At 36.6% G+C, this 12,223-nt stretch overlaps 1 pseudogene; it reads right to left on the minus strand.

The window, feature by feature from the left end:
* Positions 1–10,245: 10,245 nt before the first annotated feature.
* On the minus strand, positions 10,246–10,364 carry LOC118614399 (annotated as a pseudogene).
* Between the last annotated feature and the right edge of the window lie 1,859 nt (positions 10,365–12,223).

Below are 12,223 nucleotides of genomic sequence, written 5' to 3' on the forward strand. Positions count from 1 at the left end.
GTTTTCCAGATCCCGTTTTCATTTCCTTTAGATATATAGCCAGAGGTAGAATTGCTAAATCATACAGCAGTTCTATTTTTAACTTTTTGAGGAACCTCCATAATGTTTTCTATAGTTACTGTACTCATTTACATTGCCGCCAACAATGCACAAGAATTCCTTTTTCTTTACATACTCACCAACAATTGTTATCGCTCATCTTTTTGACAATAGCCTTTCTAATAGGTATGAGGTGATATGTCATTGGGGTTTTGATTTTCAATTCCCTGAAGATTAGCGATGTCCAGTACCATTTCATGTACTCATTGGCCATTTGTCTTCTTTGGAAAAGTGTCTATTTAGTTATTCTGCACATTTTTAATTGGATTGTTTTGTTTTTTGTTTTGCTTTTTGCTATTGAGTTGTTTGTGTTTTTATTTTGGTTATTAATCCCTTATCAGATATAAGATTTGAGGATATATTCTCCCATTCTGTAGGTTGCCTTTTCATTTTGTTTATTGTTTCTTTTGCTGTGCAGAAGCTTTTTAGTTTGTTGTAGTCCTACTTATTAATTTTTGTTTTTTGTTGGTTGTACTTTTGGTATCAAATCCAAAAAATCATTGCTAAGATCAATGTTAAGGATCTTTTTCCTTATTTTCTTCTAGAAGTTGTATGGTTTCAGGTTTCCTGTTTAAATCTTCAATCTATTTTGAGTTAATTTCTGTGAATGCTGTGGATATCTAGTTTTCTCACCATCATTTATTGAAGACTCTTTTCCCCACTGAGAATTTTGCTTGTCTCATCAATATTAATTGAACATGTATGTGAGGATTTATTTCTGGGCTCTCAATTATGTTTCAAGAATTGCCCAAATTCCTCATTACATAGGCTTGGTGAGGTGTAAAGCCTACTCCTACTCTAGAGGTCCACTTTTCTAGCTTCTCTTGTACTGTTTGTGGGGTAAATAACTCAAGCCCATCTAATCAGATGTACCTGGATATGAACTGGGGTTAGCGATGCAAGATAAGGACACAAAGAATCTTTGCTGGCCGCAGAGGAGATGGTACCCTCATCCCTTTGTCCTGGGCAGGAGAGGCCACAACAGTGGTGTCCAGAGTCCAACTATGGCAGGCTGTGTTGTTTATAGTTCAAGGGATGACAGTGGAGTTCTCTTTGGACTATTTTTATGGCTTGATTTTGACTGCTTCTGGCTGCCCAGGGTCCAGGTCTGAGTTTTTAGCCTTCTTGACTGTTTAGTGACATGCTGGTCAATATTCTTTCATTAAATTCCCTTGTTACTTAAATCAAAGTTGTTCTTTTTTGTTCTTGCAACCTCATGGATCATGACTGTCAAACACATATATTGGTAAAACGAGCTCGCTTTGCACTTTTAAAATGCACGGGAGTCTATGTTACACTACATTGAACTCATTTGTACAAGTTAAGCCACCACAGTGTTGTAAGCAACAAGTATATTGCTGCAGTGGAATCAAGGGGAAGAGGTTACACGGCTGGGAAGCACAAAGGGGATTATTTGAAATCTAAATCCACACTGTCTCGTACACAACATAAACTGTACATGAAATTGTTTTAAACATGGTTAAATCCTATGCAAATATGATGAATGATGCCAGTATACTATCAGGTGGAAATAGATTTTATACATTGCTTAATTAACATAGTTTGGTAAGAAATGAGATGATGAGATTGCTGGGGATGTCCTTGGAGAAAAGTTTTATTTGATGATTACCTTGACCATGCTAAGGATTCCGTCTCACAAAAGGTGGGCTAACTTCAGGGTTGCTATTTTATACCCATTGTCTGATTGGATGTACACAACGGCCCAGTAAAGAAGGTGACACAGGAATTATTCTGCCTTTTCTTGGTGAGATTCCTGAGGGTCAGTACAAATTAGACACATGGCTAACATGTGGTGTGATATGGACTCAAACCCATCCTTCTGACTCTCAGCCCCAACTTCTGGTTACCATGAAGAAGCCCGAGAAACTATTCTTTTCACTAGAGTTCTTCACTTCCAAAAACTGAGTTCTTTTTCTGAGATACTGATTTATCTATACTTTTCCCCAAAACGACTCAAAAAACATTTTTTGCTCACTAAAATTTATGAAATTCTATGTTTTGATATGATGCCAAAACCAAAGATGTTGGCATTTCTAGGTTACTGCAAGCACATCCTTCACAACACCTCCTACTTAGTGTCTGAATCCTGAATGATCTGATTCTCCTAGATCCAAGATTATCCTTTGCAGGTCAGCGAAGAAAAGTGCCTTCTTTCCCAAGGAAGCATAACCCAAATGTTCCCAAGGCTCCAAATGTTGTGTGTACACATGAGAACACACTGGCATGAATGCCCAAATTACAATCACCATTTCCCCACATACTACTCACACAGACTTCTAACCCTCTGAAAAATATTTTCTCCTTTCCAAAGTATGTTGGTGCATTCACCTTGGTACAGACACAAATTATTCTTTCTCTCTCACAAAAAAATGCACCTAGAATGTGCTGCTCAGAGCTCCCTGCTCTCTCTCCAGATCTGCAGACCTGTGCCAGACACCCTGACTAGTGCTGGGACAGCTGGCCAGTTCCCTGTGTAATGATGAGAATTTCGCCCTTCTTGTGGGCGGTGCTCAGCAGAGGATGGTGATAGAGTGGCAAGGGTTGTCCTGTAGCAGGGTTACCTGGAACCCAAAATGTAAAGTTTAGTAAGGCAGCCTTTTGAGTTTGCATTTAGAGCCCTTTCAGCTTCCATGGCGCCGAACCGGTTAAAAAACTAGTTACCACACCTTTGCAGAAACCATTACTCCTCCCTAACTCTAGGGCCCAGCAGTTGAACTTCTTAGAATAAACTTTCTCTTTGAGGCTACAATTTTGATTTGTATTTTGGTCTTCACCGAATCCCTTCTTCAGCTCCACCTCTGTTCCAACAAATGTGGCATGTGTCTGAGCACCAAATGTGGCAGAATTTATGGTTTTTGACTAAGAGGCTCTTTGGCCCTTATATAAGTGAGTGGCTGGAGATGGGCTCCAGGGAAGTGTTTTTCTTAGGAGTACCGAACAAGCTCAAATGCACCTCAGCTCAGATTGTCTCCCAGCTCCATTCTGAGCACCACCAAACTCAAAATGGAGCATAGAAAACACTTTCTAATCAAATTATTTGTATTGGGATGCCCTATACCCTAAATATATTCTCAGGGGAAACTTGAACTTAAAAGTTATTTCTCAAATAGAACAAGAACACAAGGAAAAGGCAGTAAATTCAAGTGTCTGTCAACAGATGAATGTGGTATATGCATACAATTAAATATTATTCAGCCTTAAAAATGAAGGACATTTTGATATATGCTACAACATGGATGAAACTTGAAGACATTATGATAAGTGAAATAAGCCCCAAACAAAATGACAAATGTTGTATGATTCCTTATAAATGAGATTCCCAGAGTAGTCAAACTCAGAAACAGAGAGCAAAATGGTGGTTGCCAGGGGTTGGGAATTGGGGAGAGGGGTAATGGGGAGCAAGTATTCACTGGGGACAGAGTTTCAGTTGGGGAAGTTGAAAAAGTTCTGGAAATGGATAGTAGTGATCATTGCACAGCAATATGAATGTACTTAAAGCCACAGAAATGTACACTTAAAAATGATTACATTGGTAAATTCTTATTACATATATTTTACCAAAATAGAAAAGTCATTAAAAAAAATACTCTCCAGAAGTAGCCACTGTTATTTTTCTTGTGTATGCTCCAGGAATTTCACTACGCATATGTGTGATGTGTGTATATATGTATGTATGTATGTATAAGTGAAGGTGAAAGTATTCTGTGTATAAATGTGTGTGCATGTGTGTGGGTTTTTTTTTTGTAGTTTCTCTTAATTTTTAAATTTTTACTTTTCAACTAGAGTTGATATTCAATATTATTTTATATTAGTTTCAGTTGTACAGCATAGTAGTTAGACATTTATATAATTTACAAAGTGATCCCCCCAATTAAATACCCACCATCACTATACATAGTTATTACAATGTTATCGACTATGTTCCATATGCTATACTACACATCCCTGTGACTATTTTGTAACTACCAATTTGTGCTTCTTAATCCCTTCACCTTTTTCACCCCGTCTCCGCCCCCCATTTGGCAAACATCAGTTTGTTCTCTGTATCTACGACTGTTTTCATTTTATTTGTTTGTTTGTTTATTTTGTTCCTTAGATTCACTTATGAGGTCATATGTTTTGTTTTTGTTTTTTGTCTTTCTCTGTCTGACTTATTTCGCTTAGCATAATACCCTCTAGGTTTATCCACGTTTTTGCAAATGGTAAGATTTCATTTTTTAATGCCAACTAATATTCCATCATATATATGTACCACAGCTTCGTTAGCCAGTTGTCTGTTGATGGACACTTAGGTTGCTTCCGTATCTTGGCTATCGTAAATAATGCTGCAATGAACATAAGAGTGCATATATATTTTCGAGTAGTGTTCTGGATTTCTTCCAAAGTACACAAAAGTAGAATTGCTGAGTCCTAAGGTAGTTCTATTTTTAACTTTTTGAGGAATCTCCATACTGTTTTCCATAGTAGCTGTACCAGTTTGCATCCCACCAACAGTGCAGGAGGGTTCCCTTTTCTTCATATCCTCGCCAACACTGATGTTTGTTGATTTATTGATAACCATTCTAAGAGGTGTGAGGTGATAGCTCATTGTGATTTTAATTTGCATTTTTCCGATGATTAGTGATGTTGAGCATCTTTTCTTTCACGTGTCTATTGGCCATCTGTATGTCCTCTTTGGGGAAATGTCTGTTCAGATCCTCTGTCCATTTTTTAAATTAGATTGTTTTTTTAGTGTTAGGTTCTGTGGGTTCTTTATAAATTTTGGATATTAACCCCTTATCAGATGTATCATTGGGCAGTATCTTCTCCCATTGAGTAGGTCATCTTTTTCATTTCATAGATGGTTTCCTTTGCTATGTAAAAAATTTTTAAATCGGTGTAGTCCCATTTGTTTATTTTTTCTTTTGTTTCCCTTGCCTGAAGAGATATATTAGAAAAAATACATTAGAAGAGATATATTAGAAAAAATATTACTGAGAGCAGTGTCAGAGAGTTTACTGCCTATGTTTTCTTCTAGTTTTTTGGTTCTGGGTCTTACATTTAAGTTTTTAATCCATTTTGAGTTTATTCTTATATATGATGTAAGAACGTGGTTTAGTTTTATTTTTTTGCATTACCTGTCTAGTCTTCGCAACACTATTTATTAACTAGACTGTCTTTTCCCCATAGTATATTCTTGTCTTTTTTGTCGTAGATTTGTTTGCTACATAAGCATGGTTTTATTTCTGTGCTCTCTTTTCTGTTCCATTGATCTATGGATCTATTTTTATGCCAGTGTCATACTGTTTTTATGGTTTAATTCTTTCGTTTTAAACCTTTGAGCTATTATTTTGGAGGAAGGATTGAGGAGAAGAAACTTGGCTCTTTTATAAAAATGATAGTTATTCATTAAATACTTTGTGAAGTACTATGCTGATTACCTTCCATAATTTGATCTGTAAAGCAAACAGGTGAGGAAGCAGGTTCAGAGAATTCCAGTTGCTTGCCCAGTATCACAACTACCGATTGGTAAAGAGACAAGACTTCTGCCCTCAATTACTGGGCAGCAATGGTCCAAATAGCTAATTCGTTCACAGAATCCATGAGAGCTTTCCTTTCATACTCTGTCTCTTCCTTTGTTTTACACAAGAACTGAGCTCTAGAGATATTACATAAGCAGGAGATGCATCTTTAAAAACCCATCAGGACTCCTGACTCCCAGTGCAGCATACAGTTTTTCCTCTCCCCAAAATTTCATTCTCACACTTTCCTGGGTTGGCACAAAGAATGTAGAAGAAGATATTTTTCCATAATGCTGCTCGGAAATTAATTGTACCTATAGGGCTGTGAGCCTTACTGGGCCTCTTTTCACACTGAAAGGCGGCAGGTGCAGCGGTGAGGACCACGGACCCAACATGAACCCAGGGACTGACCCCAGAGCTCTCGACCTGGTGGGATACTGGGGCCCCGGGGGCTCCATTTCATGAGGTTTGTGACATAAACTCTGAATTTATATATGTGTTTGCCTTTTCCTGGGGGAAATAGTTCATATTGTTCATTACATTTTCAAAGAGGGTGAGGAAAAGGTTAAGAATTATTACACTGTACAACATATGTAAAATGTCTGTTAAATGAACTGTATTTCTTGTTAAAAAATTTAACATGTACCATTTCTCCTTTAGAAATTCCTCAACTAACAGAGGTAAGGGTCTGTTATTTTTACCATCAACAAATGCATAAACATTTAACAAATTATTTTCTTCCCAGAGGTCCCAGCTCCCTTTTTTCTGGAATCTTTCAAGTTTGAGAAGCAAAATTCTCCTGAACATCAGAGAGGCTACACGGATGAATTGTGACCCCAATACTTCGGGGGTCATTTGCTCCCCCAAACGTAAAGTCGTGGATGTGCTGCTGCAGCTGCCCACATTGTCAGCACGGGGCCCAGGCTCCCGTGGGGACACATTGAGCCTGACTCTGCACCTCAAGCAGCAACACTATTTCTTTGACAAAGCAAGGTACTGGGGAGGGGGAAAGAAGGATGAGATGGCAGAGCTTGAACACTTACTTGCAAGATTGATAACCGAACTTTGAATTGATCTAGAATGAGGCCTTTTCCCCCTCCTAAACTGCAAGTATTTGTATGCTCTAGGGTGTCTTTGGGGGTAGGAAATTAACATAACTTCCTTCTCTCACAGTCAGGTCTTCCAGCCTCCCAGTGGGGTTTCTCTTTGAAATAAGAGTTGTGTGTGTGGAAGGGATTCTGGAGCAAGGCTTGGAAGCCAAGAAGAAAAGCAACCGGCCAATTTCCCATCCAAAGAGTAACCAAATACAGCTGTCACTTTAGATTGAGGTGCTTGGGAAATGATTTTTATTATTATTTTTTAAGAAGCAAGTGTATATTGCTAAAGAAAAGACCTAGAAAATGCCTTAGGAAATCAAGCTTTGATGATATGGTACGATATAGGATGTAAAATTTAGCAAGTTAGTTGATTTTTTTTTAGGAAAAGAAACTTCACAATTAATAATTTTTTAAAGAGACAAAATGATTGACTGTTACCTTAGAAATACAAACCAGAGATACCCAAACACTTAGAGGGTATGATGTATTTACAGCCTGTTCCTATTTCCTTGTATATTGGCTGCATTCAAGTATGAGCAATTATTAAGGGAAGTTAAAATTCTCCTGAGTTTTCTCTACTGTGGGAGCTATAAGATCTCAGCTGAAACAGGAAATACACAGTAAATCCCCCTTTTATGCCTAGAAGTGAACATGCTTTGTGGTGTTTGAAGTAATCATGTAACTTTGTGGGGGGAACAGATAAATTATGTATTACTAAATAAATAGTCACTGCTAAATAATAACCTGTCTTTTATATTTGCTACCAAATATAATAATAGCTTGTGTCTTCACTGTAGGTAGCACATAATCAACTGTGATATTGAAATGAAGAGAAAAGAGGCACTTGATACTAAATTCCTAAAAGATTATATGCAATGGGATTCCTGTGAGCAAATTAGACCAACAATGAGATATTGTATTGCATTAGGTTAATATTAAAATAGTAGATGACTTAAAAACTAGGAAATATTTTAGGAATATTTTTCTCAAAGAGTTTTTAATTTATGAAGCTGGGGATTAGAATCTAAATGATGCCCATACCCTTTCTTTCTTTTAGCTCATTCAAGATAAATTCAACATATTCTTTCATTGGCAAATTTTTAAAAAGAAAGAAAGGAAGAAACAATCTTATTTTTTCTGAATAATTAGTTTGAAAAGTGTATATTGAAGTCACCATATTATCTGTATTTGTACCCAATTATTTTTGTTCAAGTCACTATACACCTCAGGTCTAAATTCGGCGGTGTTTCTCCATGCCCATAGGGCCTCTCGTGCGTCTGAGTTTGCATCTCCAATTTATGACCTAATCAAGAGTGAATGGTATTGAGATGGAACTTGTAAAGGGTATCCGTTTTCTGGACACTATAGAAGATTCCAGTTTAATACCTTTAAATGCTTGAAAAGTCTGAACTCCACATATCTCCAGTGTAAGGTTTTGATATGTGACTGTAGTAATCATTAGTCTTGTTGCAACCAAAGTTGTCTCTAGAAGGAAAAGATGTTTCTTCATACAGACGGAAGATTAATTCTGTCATAGGACCCATTCACTTGAAAAGGGATACAAGAGCAAGTGGAAATTCAGAATTTCGCTGTCAAATACATGCAGAAGCAGCTCAGAATCAGCATTTCAATAGTCCGCCTCTATTTTATTCATGGTCCTTGCTGTGGATATTGTGATTGTGGCTATAATCATAGAGAGGCATTTTGTGAATCAGAGAACAGACTACAAATACCAGAAGCTGCAGAACTGTTAACTATAGGATTCAGCCGTAAGTGAGACACATTTCTCCTGAGTGCTGAAGGAAAGGTTGCCTCATGGCTGCAAATAAATTAGGGAGAGCTTCAAAAAGGTAGGGGAAAACCCTACAGTCCAAACCAAAAAAAATAAAAGGGAGTCTTCTTCTATGAGATCTTTATGCTGAGCCATTCAGCATATATGCATTTCTATTGCATGTGCTGTTTTCTAGAGTTTACGGTAGCTTAAATAACAATGGAAAAATGCGTTCAATAATTGTTCCTTCCTAATATTTTTCATTCACAACATCTCGGTCTTCTGTCATGTACCAGGTTGAATACCAATCTTCTATGGAAAAAAATTTTCATATTTATTTCTTTAAAGCATTCTTCTTAAGAACCAGCATTCTACAGAGAGGATATTATACTAGAAATATTTGACTCTAAGGTGATATTCCCTAGTGGAGGTGACTACATCCCTCCTCTGTTATTAAACTATTATTATTCTAAATGGATAAAACAATAAGGAATTGGATACCAAAACAAATTTTCCTATTCTCTGTGCTACCCAGCTATCAGTACTTGGGGTGACAGATTGGGTCCCCTTTTGCTTGCCATATAAAGGTACTATGTGGAATAAGGTTTACCTTCACTTCCTAAATCTGAAGATGCTCCCCAGGTGAATTTAGAGTACCCATTAAAGCAACTATTAAATACCTCTTTGTCATGCTTCAGATGTTAGGTAGCTTAATGTCCTAGAATCTTCATGAAGTCAGATATACCTCAAGAGGTCTTAGGAGGTCAAAAGCTGCCAGAGCGATGTTTCCTACCTGAGACCTGAGATGGTGGCTGTGACTCAGTTTCCAGTTATCAGGCCATATGGCACATGACATATACCTCTCCTTGTGACAAAGCTGAAAGGGCATGAGACTATATGGGTAGAATTGGAGCTTGAAAAGTATAAACATAAAAATTTGCATAATAATTTTTTTTCTTTTAGAGTGAGTATGGTATAGTCTAATAATTGGCTTATATACGTTGTTTTCTCCTAGTGTAATCTACTTAAATAATTTTTTATATTATAAAGTAATACTTTTTATTGACAGAAACTTATGTATTAATTGAAGAAAATCAATATTTACTCAGGAAAAATACAAACAAGCAAAAAAACACAAATGTTAAATATCAAATTCCATCTTTATTAGCATTTTATCTAGATATAGATATATAGATATAGATATATACATTCAAGAGCTATATGTATTTCTATATCTACATTTATATACACTAATATATCTACATCTACTCCATACATTTATTTATCTATTAACCAATTGATCTATTGATCTCAGTATCTATATCTACTTACATGGGATTATACACTACATACTATTTGATAACTTTTAAAACTAAACATATCATGAACATTTTTCCATGTCATTTTTCTACTGCTGTATAGCTTACTAAATCATTTTTAATGGTTTAATGCATAGTATTCCATAAAACATACTTTTACCAATCCCCTATTGTTTATTAGGATAAACTCACAGAGGTGAAATTATGAGTCAAAACTGTAAGGTTAGCATTTCAATGACACTGTCCTCCAGATGGTCTGTTTCTATTTCTTCATCCACCAGCAAGGTTGGAGAGGACCTCTTCTCTGTCTCATTAGCAAACATTACTTTAAGCTTTTTTTTTTTTTTAGGCGAGGGAATCCTTGGTTGACTTCACAGATTGCAAGGACCTTGTCAGTTCACAATCCCCCCCCCACTTTTTTTTTTTTTAATCTCTTAAGCCTATAGCACATGGTCTTCCTAGGTGGTCTCCCATCCAAGTACCAACCAGGCCTGACCCTGCTTAACTTCCAAGGTCAGATGGGATCGGGCTTGTTCAGGGTAGTGTGACCATGGACTGCTTTAAGCTTTTGTAGGCTATTCATCATCTGAACAGCTCAAAGTGCCACACAGGCATCCACTTGACAATGTCTTCTATATTAGGTAGGGCAGTGAAAAGCTTATGATAAATTTAGAGAGGAATATTCAATATATGGCTGAAGTAGGAAACTAAGATTAGGTTAACCAAAGACCAAGAATAGACTCTTGCTTAGCTGACTTTCCGGTTATGTTTCTTTCTTTTAGCTATATTGCCAAAATTTCACCTAGCTATATATTCAAAGAGTGGCATGGTTCATTTTGTAACGTTCAAAAATTTCTTCAGAGTTTCAAAACAAATAGAGATCTAATAGAATTTAGTGCAGGGTGACTTTCTATTACCAGGACAAAATAAGTTTTAAAGAGAGAGACCTGTAAAAAGAAACTAAAACAAATGTCTAGATGTTAAAATATTCTTCAAATAGAATAGGTGAATAGTATAAATTAATTATAAAAGATTAAATTTTCTGATAATACTCATTAACTTAAGGGAATATCACTGATTGGAAAATACATTTGCTAAAAACAAAGCACTTCAAAAATAGCTTGAAGATTTTTCTAAGTCTACAATATGCCAGAATTTTCAAGTCATAACCTACGGTATTTACTAAGATCTTCCCAAATTATCTGCATCTAAAAAGAAGTAGCTCTGAGGGGTTGCTATAACCTCAATGCTACACACTTAAAGGTAGATTTGCTGCAAAATGGAATGATCCTCATTGCATTGATGTAGAATATCAACGAAAACACATGAAAATGCAACATGGAAAGAATGGATTTAATGATAACGGTTGGCATGGTCTGGGGCATAGGTCAGCATCCCAAAAGTCTACTACACCTTAGTGGTGCCTGTCATTCTTGCATATGCACTCTCCTCTAGTCACTTTTTTGTCCTTCGCACTCATCTCTACATTCCTTCTTCAATTTCCTCTTTTCTCTATATTTCAATCTTTTCTTGCTTTCTGACCCTTTTCCTTTATTTTAAGTTCTCTGAGGTGTTTAGAGCCTTGTCCAGTGGAGGAGAAAGAGGGAATCTGCTTCTAACTGTGATTCCTCATATTGGCTCACTTTACCTCCAGTGGAACACTGCTGTTTCTTTAAATGGGTAAACATATAATGGAAGGGAATCTTAGTACAATTCAGCATGAAGCATCATCCTTCAGCTGCAGGTGGTAAAAGGAGAATTCAGCTGCTGGAGTTGATGATAATTGAATAAAGTGGGTCAGGAGTCTGACAGCTCTGGGTTCAAATTCAGCTCTACTAATCATCTCTTTGCTTTTGGGATGACTTAAAACTCTGTGTTTTAGTGAGGATTAAATAAGATAATATATCTCAAGTGATTAGCATAGAGTTTGGCACACAGAAAGAAAAATTTCAGCAAGTGGAATAGACAATTGTTTGGGACTTCATTAAGCATGGGGACTCCACTAGGTGTTACTGGAGGTAATTTTGCCCCCTTAAGAGTCAAACATCATTTCATTAACTGCAGAAAATCCAAAGCCTTCCTAAAAATTTCAATGAATTCCTGAGGGGCTTCTGGTCTTGGTTACCTATGGTTCCAATTTCCTACATGTGCCAAATTTTTTGTTAAGGAATTGTCTCGCCATCCCATGAATTTGTCCATATTTAGTGCTACTTTGACCCTGATAAGTCACCCAGAGATACACACACACACACATACACACACACCTCTCAAAAGATATTTGTATGTAGAAAACTTGACAGAAGTTTCAGGTAGAGGGATTTACATTAGAGATACATTAACTTACAAATTAAATGTTGAATATTTTGGATTTTCTGTATTTTTTCAATACAGTTGACATATATTACATTAGTTTCA

This window comes from Rousettus aegyptiacus, unplaced genomic scaffold (genome assembly GCF_014176215.1).
Source record: "Rousettus aegyptiacus isolate mRouAeg1 unplaced genomic scaffold, mRouAeg1.p scaffold_m13_p_2, whole genome shotgun sequence".
NCBI lineage: Eukaryota > Metazoa > Chordata > Mammalia > Chiroptera > Pteropodidae > Rousettus > Rousettus aegyptiacus.